The sequence below is a fragment of the Kogia breviceps genome, chromosome 4 (genome assembly GCF_026419965.1).
Source record: "Kogia breviceps isolate mKogBre1 chromosome 4, mKogBre1 haplotype 1, whole genome shotgun sequence".
In the NCBI taxonomy this organism is placed as follows: Eukaryota; Metazoa; Chordata; class Mammalia; order Artiodactyla; family Physeteridae; genus Kogia; species Kogia breviceps.
This window is the reverse complement of record NC_081313.1, coordinates 37,860,277-37,886,870: the sequence shown is the minus strand read 5'-3', so window position 1 is coordinate 37,886,870 and position 26,594 is coordinate 37,860,277.

Below are 26,594 nucleotides of genomic sequence, written 5' to 3'. Positions count from 1 at the left end.
CCATTTGTTTATTTTTGTTTTTATTTCCATTGTTCTGGGAGATGGATCAAAAAAAGATATTGCTCCAATTTATGTCAAAGAGTGTTCTGCCTACGTTTTCCTCTAAGTGTTTTACAGTATCCAGTTTTATATTTAGGTCTTTAATCCATTTTGAGTTTATTTTTGTGTATGGTGTTAAAGAATGTTCTAGTTTCATCTTTTTTACATGTAGCAGTCCAGTTTTCCCAGCACCATTTATTGAAGAGACTGTCTTTTCTCCATTGTATAGTCTTGCCTGCTTCATCATAGATTAACTGACCGTAGGTGTGTGGATTTATTACTGGGCTTTCTATCCTGTTCCATTGATCTATAGTTCTATTTTTTTGCTAGTACCATACTGTTTTGTATCATTTTGCCACTCAAAGTATAGCCAGTGACTGTTCCTTCTCATTAAGAAATGTCATCTTTTTGCTTGATTAACTAATTATGTCACCTAAAACTTATGAGGCAGGTAGAAGTATCTTCCAGTCTGCCAGATCAGTGCTTCTGAACTGAATTGCACATACAGATTACCTGGAGGTCCTGATAAATTTCAGATTTTCATTTAATGGCTCTGGGAGGGGCCTGAAATGCTGTCTTCTTAACAAGCCCCAAGTGAAGCTTATCCCAGGACCCCTTTGTGAGCAGCAAGGTCTAGAGAATTAGAAACTGGACAAGTGTAAACATGAACAAATGTAAACAAGTATCAGAGAACTGTAGAAAAACTTAATTTTAAGTAGTGATATGTTTAGTCTGTTCAGAATAAAACCCAGGAGGGTTCCAGGGATTCCCAGCTCTGTTCCATTTGTGAGAAACACGACCTTAAGGTTCTCATTTGTTTATTGGTACATCAATTTTCTTGTTCTCAAATTGCTATAATAATTTGCTATCAAGAAGCTTAGTGCATTTATTTTTTTGCTGAATGAGGGCAAGTAAGGGTTACAGCTGCTAACCTGGAAAAATGCATTAGAGAATAAAGAGCTTGAAGAACTTATATTACTAAAAAAAAATAGAATTGAATGAGAATAAGGAAGATCAAATTGAAATAAAGGATGAGTCAGTAGGGTATGGACTGTTAAACCCTTGATGAGATCTCCCAGGTATTGGCACACTGGCAACTTGAAATAAGAAGAATAGAAGAAAAGGTCAATTTGAATCCTTAAAATGCTGTGGGAGGCTTGAAGTAAGAAATACTACATCATAGAGTCTGGTACTAAAATTTTTTAATTTATCTTATGGAAGAAAAAAGAGAGAGCAACTGACCAGAAGCAATAGGAAATGGAAGAAAGAGATTTATCTTCAATTATTTAAACAAGAGGAAATTCTATAAATCTATTTAAAGGAAGATTTATGAATATATTTACAGAAAAAATATTCTATTAAAGACATTATGTATGATCAATTATTCATAATTAATATATAATGCCAACAAATTTCACAGGATATAAATATGAGAATAATTTAACTTAAAACAGAGTTGAGTACAACCTTCACTTCCAAAAGACAGAGAGGAGGGGGCAGATTAGTTAAATATAGGATAACAAACAGATATTTTAAAAGGCTGTGAAGTTATTTGGAAGCACAGTTATCAAAAATATTAATGGCAATAAAAATGGTTGATATAATGTTTTCAAAAAGCAGGAGATATTTTTTTACCAAGAATATGGTAGACTGGATTTGCTGAACCCCCAATCTGCTATATAACATGTACTCATACCACATAAAATGTACGTGTCATTTTTAAATGAGTACTGCTAACCTGTAAAGGAATTAAGGTAAATCTGATACGCTAAACATGAGGAGAATATATGAATCCAGAGAGATACGCAACCACCACAACCAGATACTTCTGCTTAAAGCCAGAATTCCAAAGGCCTATAATTTCAGAGAAAGGGAAAATTAGGAAAAAACCTGCCTCTCAGAGGGGGCCAACTAGAAAAATTTTCTGCCCCAAACTTAATGCTAGGTTGAGAAGGAAATATCACAAGTCCATCTTCACATGAATTTGTACTTTAAAATCTTACTATCTATATAAGTTTTAAAATCTCAATTGAAAATTTATTTTATAGCTGTCTCTGGTTGGTGTTATCTCCAAGAACCTAGCCAAAACAAAAACAAAGCAACTTTGGAGAAATCCATATGTATCGCAGGTCTCAAAGAATTACCACTGACAAAATTCCATTAAATATGAGATTAAAAACAAGACTATCACAAAACTCATGAGGAAATAGGCATCATGAGCAGAAACATAGAATAGAATGATAAAGATTTCAGATATTAGAACTATTATATAACCATAAAAGCTATATTTAAGATGTTTAAAGAAATCGAAGTATTCCAGGAATATAAATTAGAAAAAATATATATTCTATCAAGCAGATTGGGAACTAAATTTAAGAGAACTTTTAGAAATAAAAAATATCATAGAAATCAAAAACTTAAAGGACAGATTAAATACTAGATTAGAAACAGCCAAAGATAAAATAGTGAATTACAAGTTAGATATGAAAAAATTATACTGGATATAGCAAAGGGAGGAAAGGAAAATGTGTATGTGAAACAGAGATTGAGAAACAGGGTCAATATCTAATATGGTCAACAAAAGAAAAATAGAATTAGGGAAAGGTTATATTCATGGAAATAATATCTGAGGACTTTTCATAATTCAAATTTGTCCATGTTCAAGAAGAAATAAAACACTTGAAAAATTTCCTAGCCTATTAAAGATATTTAATTAGAAGCTAAAAATTCTTCCCCCAAAAAAGAGAACCAACATGTCCAGACATTTTTACTGGTGAGTTCCAACAAATGTTTTCAAAAAATGTATTATTTTCATCATACGAAAAGCAAAAAGTATTCCAGAATGGGAAAAGAAGGAACACTTCATTTAATGAGGCCACTACAATCTTGATACCAACATTATACAAGACATGTACGTTAAAGGAAAATTATAATCAATTTCCCTCATGAACCTAAAGGCAAAAATTGTAAATTAGAAATTAGCAAATGAAGTCTAGCAATCTATGAAGAAAGATAACATAGTATGAAAACTGGGTTTATTCTATGAATGCAAAGACTTTTAACAACAGAAAAAATCTATAAATGTAATTTATCACATTAACAAGTGAAATGAGGAAAAAGCAAATCATCATTTCAGGAGATGCAGAAAGTAAATTCAATAAAACTAAATAAGTTTGATGAATCTTTCTAGCACACTAGAAATAGAAGAGCTTTTAGTGTCCACTTATAAATCAGAAACTCTTCTTGGTCTTTCAAGTAGAGGTGAGTTAATGGAGATAATTGATTACGCAGATGATGGAAGCCAAACCAGGCATGGTGAGTTAGCTACTTATGAGCAGGAAACCAGCAGTTCCCCTAGGGCTAGAAGGATAATGGTAAGAGTGATCTCTGGTGGCCTCGGCCTGCAGTGGCTTGTAGCATTGTTTTGGTTCCCAGCCAGTGATTGAGGTTAGGTCACGGCAGTGAGAGCACCGAATCATAGCCAGTAGACCAGTGGTCAGTGACAAGGCCCTGGCCCTATGGCTTTGCAGAAAAGGAATTCCCACAAAGACGGAAAGTAGTGAAACAAGTAAAGTATTTATTAGGAGAAAAAATAAGTACAGTACATGTGGCTAGACACACAGGCGGGTTCAGAGAGAGAGTCGCGCCCTCGTGGAAGTTTGAATCACATTTATGGGGCATTTCTTCTGGGATTCCTTTGACCAATCATTTTGATTTGCCTGGTCAAAGTCCGTATTTGGTGTATCTCAAGATTTTCCCATGTGTGTGTGCACATCTCTTAGCCAAGATGGATTCTACCAAAGAGGCCTATGGGTAAGTGAGCATTAGTTGGCATCACTCCCCTTTTGACCTCTAAGGAGCTTTTCTGCGCATGTATAGTTGGGGAGGTCTCCTGACTTCAAGAATGAGGAATATGTGGTCTCTTACCTTCTATCTGGGAAGGGCCCAGCCTCCTCTCTCAATTGTCCTGTTATTCCCATCTCCGAGTAGCGGTCCACAAGGAATGAGCTCAAACTGTTTGCCCCGGGGGCCCATCTGTCTCCTGCCTCAGGAGGTGTCATTATCAGAGACGGGAGACCAGAATCTCAGGCAGGTGCTAGAGCTGAGATCAGCACTGTCTACTGTAGTTGGCTCCATGAAAGTAGGGGCCATCTGTCAGGAGTTGGACCCCAGGAAAGAGACGAGCTTCGCAGGAGATACCATAGGAGACAGAGAGCTGATACCCTGGCTTCTTCCACTGCCTTTCACAGATGCCTGGAAATGTATTTTCCTGAAATACAAAACAGAGTAGGAGAGTAGATAGGAAGCAATCTGAGAACAAACTAGTTTGGGACCTAATAAATGATTGAATAGAGCAGGGGAGAGAGGGACTAGTCAAAGCAGGTGGCTTCAGTGGTATTTCAGTGTCCTAGTTTTGAAACTCAGAGGTGAATACATTATTGTTTTACTATGTATGTGAATATCTTATACCTATTTTATAAATATTATTTTATATATATTCAGTATTTAACTAGTTTTCAAAACAGCAGTATACACATTTGTATGTACAGTATAATCCCATTATTGTTGCACATACTTTTACATAATAGTATTTAAATACATAAATATGGATATATACATGAACTTTGAAAGCAAGAATATGAACATGAGACAAAAATGTACCTGAAGTTTTAGTTATGTAACAAGAATTGAATTAAAAAGAAAGAAGCAAATTGCAAAAGAAAATATCACTCATTCTTAGAAGCTGTCCAAGGAACATTCTGTGGCCATTCCAAATCCAACTGCTACAAACTTAGGGAAGCATAACTGAACTGTGGCTTAACTCAGAAAGCTTATATATTTAGTAACCATATTAATTCTGCCTCAGGAAATGATATCTTAACAGAAGACGGTTAATCTCCATGGAGTCTGTAAAAGGGAAGCTTGGACAGAATTAAGTTATGCATTTGTCCAAAATTATCTAGAGGCAAAGGACAGTTGGTCGACAGGAGTGAATCTCTGACTTTTTTTCTTTTGACATTAATAGGTATAATATAAATCAGAGAAAAAAATACTGAAAGGGAGTGTGCTAAGATTTTAATAGTGACTATTTCTGTCAATGATTTTGTTTTACTCTTTACTATTTTCTATATATTTCTAATGTTTCTTAATGAGTATATAGTACTTAAAAATACAAAAGCAGCAATGAGTAATGCACTAAAATAATTTTTTTAAAATTGTGACCTTTGCCATTGTCTTAGTCTGCTGGGCTGCTATAACAAATTGCCACAGACTGGGTGGTTTATAAACAACAGAAATTTGTTTCTCACAGTTCTAGAAATCCAAGATCAAGGCACCGGTATATGTGGTATCTGGTGAGAGTCCACTTGCTGGTTTACAGCCAGCTGTCTTTTCACATGTCCTTACATGGCAGAAAGGGGGAGGGAATCTCCCTGGGGTCTCTTTCATAAGGGCACTGATCCCATTCCTGAGGGCTCTGTCTTCATTCCCTAATCATCTCCCACAGCCCCATCTCCCTATACCATCCCGCTGGGGGTTACGATTTCAACACATACATTTTGGAAGACACAAACATTCAGACCATAGCAGCAATGTTTATAAGCCAATCACGAAAGGGGGAGACACAGGTAGAAAGGGGGGCAATCAATCTCACAATTTGCTCAGGAATGAGGGGTTTTCTGGATGTGGAACCTTTGTTGCTAAAATCAAGACAGTACTGGACACAACAGGAATTCACTTTTTTTTTTTTTTTTTTTTTTTTTTTTGTGATATGCGGGCCTCTCACTGTTGTGGCCTCTCCCGTTGCGAAGCACAGGCTCTGGACGCGCAGGCTCAGCGGCCATGGCTCACGGGCCCGGCCGCTCCGCGGCATGTGGGATCTTCCCGGACCGGGGCACGAACCCGTGTCCCCTGCATCGGCAGGCGGATTCTCAACCACTGCGCCACCAGGGAAGCCCAGGAATTCACTTTTCAACTGCGAATTTTTTTGTATTGGTCTAGAGACCTGACTGTTCTAATGAATAGAGTGAGAAGATGTAATATCCCTGGAAAGACAATTGAAATCTTTCCATTACCTGCCCTATTAAATATTGATACTCTGCATCCTTGTGAGAAAATATCTTATACCTTGAAAGATAATGTCTTAGTTAATTAGCTGAGAGCAAAACCCTTGGAGATTGTGGCATAAGAACGGTTCCTAGGGCTTCCCTGGTGGCGCAGTGGTTGGGAGTCTGCCTGCTGATGCAGGGGACACGGGTTCGTGCCCCGGTCCGGGAAGATCCCACATGCCGCGGAGCAACTAAGCCCGTGAGCCATGGCCGCTGAGCCTGCGCGTCCGGAGCCTGTGCTCTGCAACGGGAGAGGCCACAGCAGGGAGAGGCCCGTGTACGGCAAAAACAAAAAACAAACCAGTTCCTAGATAGAGAAAAAGGGTAAGTTGATAAAAGAAATTGAGAGGAGGCCATGGAAAAAATTGTCTAATCTCACTAATTTTCCTAGACCCTATGTTGCAGAGTGAAAATATGTTTTCTAGAGGTAGACTTCTAGTAAAGAACTCTAACAGAAATTTTCAAACCAAGTTTCAAAAAGCAGAATATGTGTCCATATAGTTGTTGTGCTTTATTTCCCTTTGTCTGTCTTTATCCTGTGGTTAGGTATATACTTGGGATCTCTTTGGGAAAAAGGGACACTATATTTGACAAGATAGGACTTGGATTTTCTTAAGTATCTCGGTCCTATAGGGTGGTTCTCAACCTTGGGTGCAAATTAGTATCATTTGGGAAAATTTTTAAATATCCCAATGCCCAGTCACACTTTAGACTTTGGGAGTAGGACAAGCCTCATTTTTTAAAGCTTTCAGACCTAAGAACCATTAATCTTATAACAGTGCAATTCCTATGAAGAACACAGATATCGTAAGTAGATTTGTTACAACCTGTTATCACTAGGCCAGATCAGTCTATAAGTATCTATCAGTGGTAAGGACTTGAGTTAAATTTAAGAGAAGTATCATTAATGTAAGAGTGGTGTTTGGTCCTGTTTGAGGCCTAAGGCATATGTGTGGACATAAGAGAATCATGTTTAGAGCTTTAAAAAAGGGCCCTGGCCTCACACTGTCCCAATTAAATCAAAATCTCTACCTGACTGTGTCCAGAGTATTAGTATAAAGAAATAGCGATTCTGATGCACAGCCAGGGTTAAGAACCAGCATTCAAAACAATCATTATGTGAAACACCTGTTTCAGGAGAGAGATTTTTTTTTTTTTTTTTTTTTTCCAGACTTCGAATTCAGAGAAGACAAGGCAAGCAATAAAACAATCAAGCCAAAGGTCTAGAAAAGCTAGTAGATAATAGGGTGTCAATCTAAATTAATTCAGTTATTTGGTTAAGATTGGCTGGAGTAAAATTTCACTTAAATTCCAGTTGGCCAAATAGAATGAAAATACTGAGTGTCCTTTTATAGAAACAATATTGTGTTTTTTCGAGTGCTTTGAAAGAGGCTGGAAGTGTTAGATATGAAGTACACCCATTTGTTAAAAGGGCAAACGTTCTGTTTTATTTTATTTAGGTAATGTGAAATGTCTGGCCACCTGGAGCTGTGCCTGAAAGTGGATGTAAAACGGAAAATGTAGTCAGTGAGACTGATTAATAACCATGGGCAGAAAAATAGGCCAAGTGGAAAAACTTATTCATGTAATTGCTTCATTTTGCTGACTGCAAAAGAATTTGTTTGGGAAGTGACTTCAGCTATTTAACTTTGTAGATTGATAGATCCAAGAAAGGTCTTTAAAAATGACATTACACAATTTTGCTCATAACATGAAATTATTTTGACCCAAGAGATATATGCCAGTTTTTGTATCTACCTTATAAGACCTCCGTCCTGAAAAAATAATTATCATACAACATAAACAGACTTTGTGAAAGGAAAGTTAGGAAGATAGCAGAGTACTTTCCTAAAAATCGTGGTTTAAAAATTATCAAATTTTAAAAGACATTTTTCTTTATTTATACACAAAAATAAATGGGAGAAAGCAGAAAAACGGCCATAATTTCATGTACCTGATAACTCATGCTGACATAAAAATATAATTCATGCACCAGATAAGAAAATCCAAGAATTAAATTAAGGTAAAAATAAAATATAGGGCTTCCCTGGTGGCGCAGTGGTTGAGAATCTGCCTGCCAATGCAGGGGACACGGGTTCGAGCCCTGGTCTGGGAAGATCCCACATGCCGCGGAGCAACTAGGCCCGTGAGCCACAACTACTGAGCCTGCGCATCTGGAGCCTCTGCTCGGCAACAAGAGAGGCCGCGATAGTGAGAGGCCCGCGAACCGCGATGAAGAGTGGCCCCTGCTTGCCACAACTAGAGAAAGCCCTCGCACAGAAACGAAGACCCAACAGACAGGCATAAATAAATAAATTAAAAAAAAATAATAAAATAAGATATAAAATTCTTCTCTACTCTTCCACCACCATACATCTAGAACTTTCCCTGAAGATAACTGTTGACAATTTCTTGCCTTTCTAGAAATGATTTTAACACATATCCCCCAGTATAGAATACATATCTTAAATAAGTTATAGAAAATATAACTATCTTTCAGAATTACACAAAAAGATGCTCAGAACCTAGGGTTTGTGCTTTTTCCCCAGCTTTATTGAGATAGAACTGACAACATTATGTAAGTTTAAGATGTACAGTAAGATGATTTGATATACGTATACATTGGAAAATGATTACCTAGGCTTTGTGTTTTTATTTAATAATTTATCTTCAAGATATTCTTACTTTTAACAATTGCATTGTATGAACACTTCATTTAAACCCTCTGCTACCAACAACATTAATAACCAATCTTGGTTTAGGTACCTTTGCAAGATTATCTATGTGATAAATTCCTGTCAGTGAAATTGCTGTAGAGTATACGAATTTAACATTTTTTGTTGCTGAATGTTGGTGCTCAAGAAGTATCATACCAGATTTAAGAAAAATATTCTGGCTCCTTGGACTGTATTCTCTACTTTTCATCATATTATTATCAGCACCAGGATGTTAGGACTATTTCTCAGAGAGTAAGAGAAAGATCAAGGAAAGTGAGAAGTAATGAAACTAGATTCAGTTAATCTCTGGCTTGTCAGCAGCTTTCATGAAAGATTTGTTTGTTGAAGAGGTTGAACCCATTAGCTTAAAAAGGGATTCACTCTGTTAGCTCTAACAGAGCATGGACAACAAAAAGTTCATTGGAAATTAATTGAAAATAATGCAGTGTTGTGAGATGGAGGAACATGATTTACAGGAAATTATACCAAGTGCTTTGAATTAGCCAAGGGTAAACAAATTCAAACCACCATTCGATAAAGGTTACTATAAGCTGATAAAACAATTCAAAGTGTAAGAATAGAAGATTGGTAAGAATGAGTGAATTTACAGAGACAAATAGCAAAGATGTAAAGTACTGGAAAGAGGAACAGTGAGTGGATGCATGAGTTGATGATATGGTTTCACAGGGGAGACCTATTCATTTATGAAGAAATTTCAATCTTCAAAACACTGCCATCTCAACCAGTAAGAATGCCAAGAACTCACTATTAAGATTTGCATTTATGTGTTTTGTTTGTTTGTTTGTTTTGCTTCACTTTGTTTTGCTCTATTTTGGGGTTTTTTTTTTTTTTTTGGAGGGGGTTGCTGATGTTCTCACTTTATACTGTTCGCCTCTAGAGTTTAAAGACAGGGTTAGTGACCAATAAAGACAGCAGGTGTCTTTTGTTTTGCCAGCAAAATATTTAAAAATTTTTGACATGTGAATACACTGAGATCACCATGGTGACATTCTACTCTTGCTCTGCATCCCCATGTTTCACTCAAGATCCTAGAGAGTGTATTAGAAGGTGGTAAGCATCCTTGTAATACCAGCCAATGTTTATTGTTGCTTTCTTTCTATGTGCCAGGAATTGTGTTGACTACTTTTGACAAAATGTTACTCCTTAACGTGAACACAACACCCCAGGAAGTAGGTATGATGATTTTAGTCCAGTTGAGATATTATGGGAACTAAAACTTAGAAAAGTTAAGCAACTTGCCCACATTTCAACACTAGTAGGTGGAAGAGCTAGGATTTATATAGGAACTTTCCAGCTCCACAGCCAGTGCTCTGTTCGTTTAGGAATTCTGATATTTAATTTACCAGGACTCTTGGTTTACATACTCTTGGCATTTATTATAGTTATACATATATTCAGAATTTACATTTTAAAGGAATAATGTTGATGTTTAATCTCATTAGTGAACAGGGAATTTCAAATTGAAGAAGAAACTATTTTTTTCATCCATCCGATTATATTTTAAAAATTCAGAGCTGGTGAGGATTCAGGGATACCAACATTATACATTGTTGGTAGAAATGTGAATTGGAAACTTTTTGTAAAGTAATCTGCCAATAATAATTATTTTTCTTAAAGACAAAATACCATTTGACCTTGAAGTTCTACTTTGGGGATTTGGGCCTATGGAAATTGAAGCACCAGTGTGAAAGAATACACATTTCAGAAAGTTAGATGTTTATTGCTGCTTCGTTTGCAGTAGCAAAATATATGAGACCATGGTGAATCTCTATTAATAGGAGAATGATTAAATAACTTGTAGAATTAAGTTATATATATATATATTCACACTCATATATATACACATACACACATACGTACATTTTATTTATATCTATATGTAAATATTATGCAGTAATGTAAGGTAACAGTTTTGATTTTTTTTTTTAATTGACCTGGGGAAGTATTCACACTGTATGACATGTAAGAGAATCAATATGTTTATATGAGTTTAAGTGGCAAAGTCAAATTACATTTATAAAGTTTATTAGATTTTATAAAGGGTAAAAATTTACATATAAATTCCTCAAAAATTCTTCAAACAGCACAGTGAATCATTTTGTGCAGTTTATTTCTGATGGCCTTGGGGACATTGGTTCCAATTTATCCTCCACTGTATCACTAAATAGGGTCAGCCTACGTTGAGGCAATGAAGAATGAGGACCGTTCATCCTTGTTTTTGTACAACTAAGAAAAGCATTCTTTTACTCTGGAGTTCTTAATAAAATTTCAAGGAAGAAGGAATAACAATTTTTATTGTATCAATGTATTTATGTCCTCCTAGGAGAAAAGGAAGAAATTCCAAATCTTTAGAATTCTTGAATAGCAAAAATAGAGAAAACAGAATAAAATAGCAATGAGAGTGGCATGGTCTAGAGCTTGTGGACTGGGCTAGAGATAACACAAGTGTGATATTACTTAGGCCTGAAGAACCCAGACATTCTGATTTGGGGCATCTGTGTCCAAGACTCTTGGAAATTTGTTGTCAGACCACAGCTCTTTGATTTTGTGTAATGTCAGGGAGCCACTTTTCTGTCGGGTGAAAGTGTTAGGGCATCTGGCAGATAGTCTTTTACACCTTTTTTTTTTCCTGGTCTATTTGTATTGAAGATGTTGATGCCTTCTAGTATCCTCTGTGTTGTTTTTCATTTTGCACAACAACTTGAGCTCAAAATTTTTGCACTCATTGGAATGGAGAGTCACACTTTTGAGATGTGGGTCAGTGAACTTTTGTGCTCTCTGCTTCTTTCTGACATATGAATGAAACTGTAAAGCTTTTTGTGGGTGTGAAATGAAATTCAAGTTTTTCCTTATTCTTATGAGAAAAGGTTAATTAGCCTTTAAAACGTTACTACTCTTTCATTTTTTTCTCTCTCTCTCCGAAATCTTTGGCAGATTGATTGGGCACAAAACTCAGTCATTTTGTGAACATTCTAGGACAGTGGTTCTCAAAGTAGTCCTTGGTCCAGTTATCAGCATTACCTGGGAACTTGTGAGAAATGCAAATTCTTGGGCTTTATGTACTAAGGCACTAACTGCCAACTGAGTGTCAAGGAATCTGTATTTTAATAAGCCTTCCTTCCAGGTGATTCTCCTGCACACTCAAGTTGAATCACTGTTGTAGCAGTAACTAATGAAGACAGTTTTGCATGGCTTGTAAAATGGAGAGTTCTAACTTTTGAGAGGGTTTTGCTTGGTTTGTCTAAACCAAGCTTTTGGTGAGCCTGAGTACGTTTTGTAGTGAGAATTGTTGCTTTTGACTTGTCTGAAGTGGCATCCCCTTCTGAAAACTCTAAAGCGTTTGGAGTGCATAACTTTCTCCTTTCTCTCAAAAGGAAACAGGAAAATCTCACAGAAATATAAAAATGAGTCAAAATAAAGTGTGAGGAATATTCGGTATGCCAACAATAAGGTATTACTAAATCTCAACAATTACGTCCATAACTTGACCCACAATCTGAGTGAATGAGGACTATAAATAAACAGCACATAAAGGTACACAATAAAATAGGAAGAAAATTATCACTGGCCCAGAATTTGATAATGACCTTCTGTTGTGTGATATAAATATCTTTTGGACAAATTCTTATATATTTTACTATCTCTGGAGAAAATTAATAAATTAGGGTAAACAATCTCTTAAATTTAATGAAGCTCCTGTTTTCATTGGCATATCTATATAAAGTGACTTACCTGTGTGCAGCTCAGAGGAAAAACTACAGAGGTTTAGTTTTGAGGTGAATTAATGGACTTCACTGCTATGTGAGATGAGAAGAAGCAAAGGAAGGCAGGTGGGTAAAAGGAATCAAATAATGTTAAGGACTCTGGTACTTTAAATTTGAAGGGTTTTACTACTGAATTAAAATGAAGCTTACCAATATTTCTAATCATGGGAAATTCTTGAATAAATGCATATGGCTTGATAGTTTTGGTCTAAATAAATCATATGTGTTCTTCCTGTTTTTATCACAATGTTAGAATTAATGTTAGCATTTTTTTCTAATTTATAACATATCCTAATTAATCAGAAGTCTCTGAATGTCCCATGTTGGATTTACGGTTCAACTAAATTGAATTATAAAAATGACTGTCTTTTAAAAAGTTTTATTCCTGGAACTTGAGGTAGGGCTACAAATCATTATGTTGTTTAGGCAAAATTACACACTCTGGGAAAAACTTTTCAAATTTCATACCTAACAAAATTTTAACATACATTTTTGTTTCTCTGTAATGTGTTGGCATAAACTGAATTTTAATATACTACTTAACTTTAAGAACCTGGATTATTATTGCATTGAGGTAATTAACAAATAATCTCTGGATACTCAAGCAAAATTTTTAATATATCCATGTCTCTTATTTTTATATGTTATAGAATGACTATCAGATAAAAGAATTAACAGTATGTACAAATATCTTTAACTCCTATTGGTGCACCTGTTTATTTTTTCTACTTTAAGAAATCAAGTCAGTGTGAATGTAGGCAAAGCACATGCAAGATAATGTGTTTTTGTTTATCAAGGCAAAAAGGGAGTAACTTTTTAAAAAATAGTAAAATTGTTATGGTTTGCCATAATACCAAATTAGACTTTAAAATACAAATCTGAGGGTGTATAACAATTGTAGAATATCTGCGGAAAGTAAACTTTATTCACTATATAGTTCATGGTACTTGCATATAATGAGTTTAAATGAGCAATACAATGTTTACAATTTTTTGACTAAGTTGTTTTAATTTAATGAGTTTATATATAAAATGTAAAAGGGCTTTTGAATCTCTTATTGCAAAATCTTATATAGATGATCTATGAAAAGTAATAATATTTGGGTTTTTTTTCATAAAATGATAAATCAATGTTTGTATACTAGCATGCTCTTAATAAAAATGTAAAGTTACTGTCTTCCAGATAGCAAAGGTTCTTCATTTAGTCAAGACACTCAATGTTTTTGCTTCTGTTATGTATTTGCATACTCTTTAACAAAATCTCATTTTTAATAACCATTTTATCTCACTGTTTCTAATGATCAGTGTTTCTTATTGCTGTGCTTTTTTATGCCTTTTATTATTCATTGTCCTTAGGTGCTTAAAACTTACTCTCATATTTATATCCTCTGATATATTTACTTTTATGGTAAAGCAGTCATGTTTCCATATAAGAGTGAGGTGAAGAGTGGTGAATCAACTTTAAATAACAACACGACCGTTCTCCTCTGATGTCATTTTGGTCATAAAAAGGAGTTAAGAAAGCCTTAACTATTTGCCCTATTTGGAGAACATTAAGCTGATGAATGGTGTGATGCATTTAACATAGATATAGAAAAATTTTCTGCATCCATTACGTAACTAACTTCTAATGTTCAGATTGGTTTGGCATAATACAGATTATTTTCTGCCATTAACTAGAAAGTAAAAAGTTTACAAGTCAGAAAATTATGTCCGGGCTTCCTTGGTGGCGCAGTGGTTGAGAGCCCGCCTGCCGATGCAGGGGACGCGGGTTCGTGCCCTGGTCCGGGAAGATCCCACATGCCGCGGAGCGGCTGGGCCCGTGAGCCATGGCCTCTGAGCCTGCGCGTCCGGAGCCTGTGCTCCACAACGGGAGAGGCCGCAACAGTGAGAGGCCTGCGTACCGCAAAAAAAAAAAAACAACTTTTGAGATTTAATATACCAAGGCTATGAGAATTCTATATGATAACTTATGCAGTGTAAGTTGTTACATATTGAAAATTCATTGTTTATAAAAAATTGTGTTCAGAACTGTCTTGTCTTCCTGCTCCCAGAAAATAGCTTCATTTCTTAGTCACATTGAAGAATCGAGGTTTAATGTAATTCTTACCTGCAGAATAGAGAAAACCTAGAATCACAGCTTCTATGACCAATCCTTGGGTAACAAGTCTCATGTGAATAGAATGAATGAACATTTTCTGACCTCTTCTGTACTTTAACTTGTAAAGATCATTGGACACTACAGTTACAAAGCTGGTAACCCTCAGAGAACAAAGGGGAAGCTCCCTCAATTTCCTGATTAGTTAGGATAATTGGCTTTCCCCATTATTTGCACATCAACTGTTATGTGAAGACGTTTTTTTCTCTTTGAAGTGTCCCATCACCACCTGCTGTCTGTCTTCTGACAGACAGAAGCCCCATATATCAGTACAGTCTAAGGCAGGGACACATTTACATGAACTTTCCCACTAATTGACAATGGGAAAGCCCAGTGTCACAAACCCCTTGGGGGAGTGGTTGGTAGCTATTGGTCAAGGTTTCCACAACCTCTGCTGGAAAATCACGGGTAGTGGCACCTGGGCCACAATCAAACTTAAGGCTTCAGAAGAAGATGCATTTACTTAATTCTGCCCTTCACAGGAGAGCTCCCAACTTAAGCCCCAGTACCTGATCCCTGGACAGAGATTCAAGGGGAAAGCAGGCACAGGGGTGTAATAGTTTGGGGTGGAGTTGTAGGGGGCTAGCAAAAATTCTTGTCCTTTTAGGAGAGGCACTTTCCCAGAGTGGTACCATTGCAGCTGGGATATGCTGAACTAAGTTGGGAGCCCACCTGGGGTTACCTAATGGCAGGGCTCTTAACCCTGCAACCTCTATCGTTGACACTCTTTTTGATACTACTTTTCCAAAATTTAACCCTCCAACTGAGAATAGCAGACTATTAAGATTTTTTTATGAATACAATATCTCTAGGTTTCCTAGATGACCACTGGGCAACCCCAAAGATCTGCTTTCTAGTCATATACAAGAAGAAATAAGAAATAAAGGTGGTATTTTGCATCCTCCAGATTCTTAATTAGCTCAACACTTCCAGTGGGAGCCGTTATGCTTTTCAAGCCCACAATATAAGAACACCTAACAAGTAAAAGTAGTCCTAGATTAATTTAACACATGATTATTTATAATTACTGTGGCTACAACAGTAGCCACAAGAGTAAAACAGTAGCTACAACAGTAAAAAAAAACATACATAATTGCAACAATTATGTACTTTTCGGGTTGGATTGAGGCATATTTATGGTCATGTACAAAGACTGGATAATAACTGTCCACCAGTTAATTTTTTTAAAATAACGTTATCAACTGGTGACAGTAATAATATATACTTTATGGGGTAAATTAAAGGCCCTAGAGATGTATTAGAATTCTTATTGTCCTTAATATGCTTGTTCTTTTATGGTATTCACTGATAAAAGTTTTATAAAATGAATTTGTATTATACCTCAAAAGAGAATTTCATTCTCCTTCATTGTGAGGTTGTTTACGATGACAGAAAATAAACCGGACTTTTCGGTCTTGTTATCAACATCTTTCTCTTTAAAACAAAGGCCTCTAGAAGCAATGTCAAAAGAGCTTCCATAAGAACTGTACCAGACACGGTAGATATTCTTGATACCACAGGAAACTGACTCATGGATATCAGCCTCCCAAATGAGCTGACCTTGTTCTCACAAACAATATTCTAACTATACCAAGTGAATGAGTCAGGACTTCCAAGTCTTGTAATGTAGAAGCAGGTGAGTTCATGAAGTTAGACTGCACAGCTCAAGACCAGTAAAAGAAGAAGTAATTGCTTAGAACTAAAGGGACTTAATAAAGTGATTTAATTGGGGTTAATTTAATTTTTTATTTTAATGAACACGAGAGAACCCCCTTTTTTCTTCTGAACCTATTTCTAACCCTCAATTTAAGATTAAATTGTGTAAAAACTAAATGGAGCACTCCGAATTGGAATCCTTAGTGTTGAGAAAAATATACCTTATGAAAATTCTTTATATAGAATTGAAACTAATAAGTTTCCAAGAAAAAATACAGTAAATGATTTCGTAAAATCTTATGCTACATTTGGCTTTGTCTATTAAAACACTCATGAAATTAGTTGTAATGGTTAAACATTATACAAAGTTACTTACCCCCCCCCCAAAGTTACTTTTAATAAAGATCTTTACTTTTCATGACAATGTAGTTATTTGTATTGGTTCAGTAAGAACTGGTTTTCTTTTTTACCTGAATATAATTGGAAAAATCAAATGTTTACCATTACCATGCTACAAATTCCATTTAATTAGACAAGACAGACCCAGTAATAAAAACATGTTCTAGGGCTTCCCTGGTGGCGCAGTGGTTGAGAGTCTGCCTGCCGATGCAGGGGACGCGGCTTTGTGCCCCGGTCTGGGAGGATCCCACGTGCCGCGGAGCGGCTGGGCCGCTGAGCCTGCGCGTCCGGAGCCTGTGCTCCTCAGTGGGAGAGGCCACAGCAGTGAGAGGCTCGCATACCACAAAAAAACCAAAAACAAACATGTTCTATGTTTTGCATTGCAGAAGTGATGCCTACAGTATCCTTCAGGAACCTGATCTGGTACTTGCTCTATGGACTAGGGAACTCAGCCTTGGAGGTGGAAAAGGATGTCACTTCTTGACAGGACAAGGACAGTGAGAAACTTGAGTATCTTTTATAAAAAGGACACCCTTAAAATTATAAGTACTGTAGATAGAATCAGGTAGAATGAATTGGATGGGTTAGTCTGCTCTCAACTGAACTAGTAAACACATAGAAATAAATTAAAACGATAGGGCCTTACAAACCTATAGATAGAAGTAAACTCTTGAATCTTAGTATCATATTGTTCCTTTAAAAAACCATACAAAAAAAACCATACAAAGAGATAATTATATATTAATCAACATTTCTTGTTACATCTATGCAAATAAAATGAGTCAAAGTAAAATATAAAATCGATAATACTGATTGAGAAAATGTTAAGCAAATATAGGTAGGCAAATGTGTCCTATGGGGAGGAAACATGACCACAGGAAGGGCTGTAAAAGCAGAAGTGACACCTGGCACTGCCACCATTGTAAGCACATGTACCACATCCCACCACCGAAGAAAGAAAAAAAAAAAAACCCTCACACTTCACTCTGATGTAAATAAAAAATAAAAGGCTCTGTCTATCTGGTTCTAGTTCTCCAAATAAATAAAACTTTGAGTATTTTTTAAAAATTGCTAACTCAGTATAAATGACTTTATTGTCAACAAGGCGATACATCATGAACTTTGTGAATATGGTAACCATGATAAAATTGCTGTTTCCCACCATGAACACACTTGATAGTCTTTATAATATTGTTCATTTACTTTAAAACAATTGTCCTGTTTTTTATTTTGTTGGGCTACTTCTTCTGAAGTTGACTTCCTCATATTTCTTTGCAAGCAAATGCCGCCTTCTACGTTTTTCCATATGCATTTGTTTCTGAGCCTTCCTTTCACGCTCCATACACGCAAATCAGTAGGTGATGGAACCTGCAGCTATATTTGGGATTTTATGCTTCACTGTTCACTTTCAAAGGAAGAGAATATTTTTGTTCTAGGCTTCTTAACAAAAGACCTGAAATTCACCCAGAACCAATAAATGTCCTTTATATTTACCTTTGGCATGAAGGCTTTAAGTATTTCTAGCTCTTTATTTCAGAACTCAATATTATTTCACCCTTGCTGCTAATCCTGACCTAAGCTATGTTCTTATGTTGTCTTATGCCCCTATAATTGATTCAGTGACTCAGTAATAGGCTTAACTTCTTCACAACTTAGGCCATGCATCAGTCTTGCTATCTCTCAGCCATTTTCCTCAATAGTTTTGTACCACACCCCTGCCTGTCTGCCTTCTATTTACTAACACCGTTCCCCAAGTTGATTTATCCACTCTTTGAAATACCTAATTTTTGGCCCTGCACTGACAGCTTGCCTGGGTTCGCACTGGTTTTTGGTTGTAACCATCTACAGGTTCTGAAAATATCACCTAGACTGTACATCACCTCCAGCCAGGCCTGTTCTCCCAGAGTCTGCCTTAAATGAGCAGATGTTGCTTCAAATTCCATCTTCTCCCCATCTATTCCAGTTAGAGAAGCCATGCACTAATGTAGGACAAGCGGTAATTTAGCAGAGAAAAATGTTACTTCAGGGTGAGTTCAGGGAAAGCACTTTGATGGAGAGTCAGCTGAGATCAGTTCTGATAATAGATAATCTGTAGAGCATGTGGATGATGGAATGACGAAATGGAAAATGAAGTAGATACATATGGACATTCCAGATAGAAACAATGTAGGCAAAAATGTGACAACAAGAAATGAAATGGCTTTGAGAAAGGAAATAATTCAGATTCTTCAGATCATCAGTGTTGGGGGGAGCTGGGCTTATGGAAATCAATGGTTAATGTATCAGAACATGAGCACTGTTGGGAAATGTGACACAAACTGGGTGACTCATGTATAAGGTGACCATTCAACAGGGGGAGTGGCTTCTCAGTTGTAAACATGGCTGAATGTCACTGAACTTAGTTAAGGCTACCTTCAGTTGAGACCTTATTGAAATTATATTGACCTCTGATGACCTTCAGAGAACACCAGTTGGATGGATTGATGGTAAGAGAAATTTGAGAGGGCAACAGAGCAAATTGGTGCATGAACCCCTACTATATGATTTATCCAAGGCTTCAGCTTGATCCAGTGAGTTGTTTGTTCTGACTGTGGTCAAAACTCTAGGTACAACCCTATTGGAACAATAAATCCAGTCATAATAAATGACAAAGGGCATTCAAGCGGAGGCAAGAAGCAAAATATTTTACAAGTGTAAAGATCAGCTGTGTTAGGTCTTGCCCTTCCAACAAGCTTCTCCAACCTTTTCATGCTGCCGACCCGCCTGCCTTCCCTCCAGCTGAATAGACTCCTTCTATTTGCTAATTCCCCTGATAGTGATTACCTGATTCTCTGTTACCCAAATTGATTCATCCTGTTCATTCAGAAATGTCATTTTTAGGCTACTAATAATACTTACATATAAAACAAGCTGAGTTTTTAATCAAATAAAAGATTACAATCAGGGAGTAATAAATAATGAAATTAGATAGAGTTTTCTTACTTGGGTATTAGTTAAGTACAACATTATAGAGCCCTGAAGAAATAACGACTATATTACAAAAGAATATAAAAATAGTTGGATCCCAGAAATCATGTCTACCAGCTAATTCAGTGATTTGGCTGTTTTTTTTTTTTTTCACCTGAATGGTAGTAGCCTTTTTAAAAAAGGCTTTTAATTTATATCACAGGGGAAAAAGAGCTGAGAACATATTAGAGAAATCTGATAGCAATCATCTCAAGTTTCAGTTTCTATTTTCTGTAAATTAACTGTCGTTTTTGTAAACAGCTCTTTAATGTCTTTGTAAAGTGTTTTTAATCCTACTGATTTAGCTATTGTATCAAATAAATAGCCAATTCCATTGGGGAAGGATTAGGGGCTCATAAGTGAGAATCAATATTTCATTGGGATAACGGCTAAAACAAATCCCAACTGTCAAAATGAAGGCGAGATTAAAGCCATGATAATAACTTAGAAGACAGAGTGAGGTAGAAGTGTGAACTAAGGGAAATGACTCAACACATTCAGCCACATAAAACTGTGGCCTCAATTCACTCTGAGAGTTGTGCTACCTGCTTGCCACCCAACTAAAGTATATAAACATAACACACGAGGAGGACCAGGATGACGTGTGGTCAAATGCTTTCTGTGCAATGGATCTATTTCCACTCCATTATCTTATTAGTTGGACTGCGCTATGGAAATCTTTATTATTCCTAAGAAGCAATGCAGTTGAAATGAAAAGAGCATTGAACTTTCAGCCAGAGACTCACGTTCTGTTTAGTTCAGGATTTGTCACCAACTTGTTATGTGATTTTAAACAAATGGCTTAATTTCTCTGTTTTTTAACCACTTCTTCTGTAAAGTTCCCTGCTTTCCTTCGGGGGTTGTATTAAGAATCAATACTTGGTGAGATGAAGACAAGATGGTCTAAATGATAAATGTGTCTAAAAGCAACTGGTAAATTACCTAAACAGGTAGAACAACACACTCTAAAGGGAGATGGGCTGCATGAGAACGTGTGAAGAGTGGAAATCCCATGAGGTCTTTCATTTCTTCATCGATCTACACATGCTGAGCACCCGCAGGTGGCAGGAGCAGTGCAAGATGCTAAGAATACCCATGTGAAAAACACCACTTCTGCTCCTATTGGTTCTAAAGGCTTAAGGAACAGACCTGAAGCTTTATTTTTGCCCTGTCCCTTCTGACTCAGGCTGAGAAAAAAATAACAAAGCAAAAAGTGCTGCATGTTTGGCAGAAAGGGACATAACTGATTTCTAGAAGAAAGAATTATGTGTAGGGGCTTCCCTGGTGGTGCAGTGGTTGAGAGTCCGCCTGCCAATGCAGGGGACACGGGTTCGAGCCCTGGTCTGGGAAGATCCCACATGCCGTGGAGCAACTAGGCCCGTGTGCCACAACTACTGAGCCTGCTCTCTAGAGCTTGCGAGCCACAACTACTGAAGCCCATGCACCTAGAGTTCATGCTCTGTAACAAGAGAAGCCATCGAGATGAGAAGCCATGCACCGCAATGAAGAGTAGCCTCTGCTCAACGCAACTAGAGAAAGCTCGTGCAGCAACGAAGACCCAACACAGCCAAAAATAAATAAATTTATATATATATATAAAGAATTATGTGTAGACTAGAATGGGGCACCCCAGAGAAGAAAAAAAAAGACAGTGTGTGAAAAGGTTTAGGAAACACTGAGGTGCCACAGAAAGGTAATGTGTGGTCTTATCTAGGAGTATCCGGGCTCTTATGCTTTTGTTGTTGAAGTGAACCTCCTTCACCCGGATTGCTGTCATTGCTCTTTGCAGGAGGTTCTTGGTTGGTTTGTTTGGGAGGAAGTATACCCTTCCTTTACTTATCCAGCTCCCCTCCACCCCAAGTGCTGTTTATTAAGATAATATTTTAAAAGGATATCTATTATGCACATTTTTAATGCTTCCACAGAGAACTGAAGGCAAATATTACCATGATAATAGAGCATATAACAAGGTGAGAAAACATTAAAGAAAACGCAGTGTAGGATTCGGTGCTGTTACCTGAGGGCCTAGAGTAAGGAAGTGCAGTCACAGGTGCATCCCAAGGTTGTGGCTGATACGATTAGAAGTTAGTGCTCAGGAGTGGCTTTTAAACTACATGCAAATGAGAAGATAGATGTGAAAGTCACTACAAAGGCAATAGTATTATGCAAATATAAACTATGACTATTAAAATACATGATGAATTGAGGTGTTATGAAAAGAATTCCAGCATTGGACGGGGAATCAGGAAACATGGGTTTCCGGTTTCTCATCATTAGAATGAGTTAGATTTACAATCCCCAAGGGTCCCTTGTAGGCTCTGTGGGTTCTAAGTAACTGGTCAAAACAAAGTAAGAGGGACACAGGCCAGTTTCAAACCAAAAAATAAAATGGGAAATTAAAGAAATAAATTGGCTACTCTTCCCAAAACAAATGACTGTTTGTTTTTTTTAAAGACACATGAGACTGTGTAGTGCAGTGAGTAGACACTCCAGAAATGAGACCAAAAACAAAGAAAATAGATTTCTGTTGATAGAGGTGGTGTGAAGGAAGACAGGTAATATGACTGCACATGAAACTATATGCATAAAGAAGAGAGCACCTAAACCATAGCTCTTTTTAGTAAAAAAGTTTTATCTAAGTCTAGCAGTGGAAAGGTAGAAAGAGGAAAAGAATATATGGATAAATCAACAGAGGAAAAGGCTCAAAGAAATCAAGTTAATAGGCACGATGAAATGGACCATTATGCCTGGGAAAACTAGGAGGACAGGGGTAGGGCGATAACAATAGGCCTTGAGACAAATGGAAGAAGCAGAAAGAGAGAAACTGAAGGGCATGGAGAGGAAAGCAAATTATTATTATTATTATTATCATTATCATTATTACTACTACTACTACTCAGATTTTCCATTCACCAAGATATTTTACATTTATCTCTTGAGAATGTGGTGCTCTCTTTTGGAAGGAGAACATGACAATTTCTAATAGGGATACTTAAGGGAAATATGAAAAGTTATCTGAGGATAATTTCCTGCATCCAGAAGTTATTCAAAGGAGATTTTAGTTGCATCTAAAATCTTGCTTCATCTCAAAGCAAGAAGCAAGTCAATAACAAATACCAATACATTTGGATAATATTGTGATGGCTACACTATATTTTCAGAAATGTGATCTCAATTGAACTTCAAAACTGCCTTGTGATGCAAGATGGCACCTTTCCTGATAATGTCAAAATTCATTTCTCAAAACCTGAAAAACTGGCAGGAGCACATAAAAGATGAACAAATTCTATTAGAAATGGAATGCATTTAAAATATAGGACATTGGGGCTTCCCTGGTGGCGCAGTGGTTGAGAATCCGCCTGCCGATGCAGGAGACACGGGTTCGTGCCCTGGTCCGGGAGGATCCCACGTGCCGCGGAGCAGCTGGGCCCGTGAGCCATGGCCGCTGAGCCTGTGCGTCCGGAGCCTGTGCTCCGCAACGGGAGAGGCCACAACAGTGAGAGGCCCGCATACCACAAAAAAAAAAAAAAATAAAATAAAAAAATAAAATAAAATATAGGACATAACTTTAAAATATTTAAAAATTTTATTGTTGCACAACTAATACTTATTCATTGTAGTAAAAAATTAGAAAATACTGAAAAGAAGATATTAATCACCTATAAACTCACCATCCATACTATGGGAATTTTCAAAAATATATAAAAGTAGAGAGCGAGTATGATGAATCCCCTGTACCCATCACCCATGTTTAATAATGATCAACATCCTGTCAATCTTGTTATCTATTTCCCCATCCCATCCCAAAGCACACAGTTTGACAGGTGGGACTGGAATATTTTAAATCATATTTCACCTATCATAACACTTCACCAGAAAATAGTTCAGTGTGCACCTCTAACAGACAGCCTTTAAAAAATATATAGCTACAACGCCATTATCACGCATAACAAAGTTAATTACTCCTTAATATAATTTCCAGGATTTTCTCAAAAACGTATTTTAACAGTTGTCTTTTTTGTGTGTCTGTTTGCAAATGAGGATACAAGAATTTTGTAACAAACCAAATTTTTAAGTCTTTAATCGTTTCTCCTTCCACTTATTTTTATGACATGTATGGTTGAAGAAATTAGGTCCATTGTTTTGAAGAATTTCCCACATTTTGCATGTGGCTGATTGCTTCCTTTGTGTTGTCATTTGACTTACTCTGTTCCTCTTTCCTTAAATTTTTTTTTTGCAATTTGGTAGTTAGATCTAGATGCTGGTGTATAAATTTATTACATACACATTATTTCTATAAAAATAAGATGTTCTCACTCTAGTTTTTGTAACTTGCTTTCACACTTCATATATCGTATATATAAAAGAAAGGTAACACTGGTGAGGAAACCATTGATCCTTTTTAACTTTTAAAATTTTGGAGAATAATGAAACAATTTAAAATATGATAAAAGTTTTAAGAGAAAAACTGATCAAAAGATATTAAAATAATCAATTTTCAAAATTACAGAATGCAACTGAATGATCTAAGAAATAGAAAAAACAAAAGGCAGAGAGAGTGACAATCAGAGTAACGGAGGTTAGATGGGAAAAGAGGAAATACAAAGAAGAAAAGAAGCACTACCTTGAAACTAAAAATTGTTACAGCTGTGAGGGTCCTGAGATAGGATGTGTCTTTTCTGGCTGCCAAACATACTACCATTGATGGTTGTTCTAAAGTCTTTTCACATCCATTTCTCACATAGGAGATTACAACTCCCCAACTGTGTAGATTAAGTTAAATTCCTGGTAGAACTACAGAAGGATGTACACGAACTCCTGCTTCTTAGTTTCTCTGAGGCAATTTTTGTGGTTAGGTATTCCAACTTTTCTTTAGTTTCTCAGAGATGCCTGAGTAACTTTTCAAAAAATTCTTTTATTCTCCCTTCAGGGTAAATGAAGTTTTATATACATTGGTGTCTGGGCCCTGAAAGTTTTCTCCTAAAGATTAATTCCAGTAGAGGGGATAGGAGCAACTCAGATTTATAAATGTGTATTTGGGGGGTGGGGCAAGGTAGTGGGTGTTCTAATGGTTTAGAGAAAGGTTCTTCTGGCCAAAAGAACTCACTATTAAATTTCACTTCACAGTGTCTATCACTTAGCATATCTGATGCCAATATGTCATTCTGGCTTTTCCCTCAAGGACTGCCCTCATTGTCACTCATTTCCTTGTCACTGGATGTCTTGCCCTGTTTGCCATGTAGACCATTAAGCCACATTATTACATGGACGTTTTCCTCATTTATATGTCACCGTTTGGCAGCTGAGGGCTGGAGTAGGTTGACATAGACACATGGCTGCTAGAAGATTTTACTTAATTTAAGATTACATAGGACTGACTTGGGAAAGAGGTTTGCTGACATCCTTACTGAAAACAGGAAGCAAAAGGTACGCCACTCTATTAATCTCACTCCAACATCCACTGTGTGCAGCCTCACAGGTTGGAGAAAACAGGAGTTAATTGGAAGGCACATTTGGTAACAATGGAGTCACTGGGGAGATCCCCCTAGAATGTGTTCTTATTCTTATTTTTCATACTTATTGGTATATTTTCTTTCTTCTTGTTATTTCCAGTCTTACAGTAGAACGAAAAGATTCTTAATAAGATAGCATACAAAGAAACACTGGCACTAATCCACGGAAATAGGTGAGAATATTATATATCATCTTGATCACCATCTTCTCTGTACCAGTCTGAGGCTAATTAGAAACTGGCTCTGGTTAAATTAAGTAAATAAACGTATTTAAAAGAAAGATGTTGCACAGCTCACACAGTAGAAGGGAAAACAGGATAACCATGCCTCAGAAAAAAATTGAACTATGACAGCTTTCGGCATCTCAGTCAGAAATTCAGAGACAGTTTCTTCTGAGTGCCCACAACTCAACTTTAATACCACCATGGCATTCTATTCAAGATTCAGATTCCCAGGAGAGACAGAATCTTGGTTTATGTACTACCTGTTAGTTAGGCAGGGGCGGGTCACTGTGATTTAGTCTAAGAGCACTGTGCCATTAAAAAAGGAGGAGAAAGGGCTACTGGGAAGACAACAACTGATATTCACCCTACCCACGACCATTGGATCTCTACAGAGAGAAATTGAGGAGAATGGGGCAAGGTCATTAGCTATATATACTATCTGTAGTATATATATATATATACTACAGATAGTATATAATATCTATCTTTAGAAATAGAGCTTAAATGTGAGAAAAATCAAAAGATGAAAATAAGAATATGGACATAAGACCTGAGTCTTGTTGTAACAGGTATAAAGAGATATGATGGTAAAAGTACCAGAAGGGGCCAATACTTTAAGGGGATTATGACTTTCAAATACGAACCCATTAGAGAAGATGCCACCTCAAAGTTCCTTAAAAAAATGGATGTAGAGAAATCTTGTATAATCCTTTGAAAATGGTATGCCAAGAAAGTAACAAATAAAAATAAATGAAGGAAACCAGAAAAAGGAAATATGAGGCATTAAAATGTATCATTAGAAATCAGATCAATAAAACTAGATTAGAAATTTAATGAAGTGGGGGAGAATTCTTGTATCGTTTGTTGCTGAGGGAAGGCAGCCTCATTTTTTTTTGGGGGGGGGACCTAAATGTCTCTTTCTCCACCCCAGATTTGACATTATTATTCAGTACTGTTCAGATCAATGTAAAGACCTGTGTTAGTCTCAATT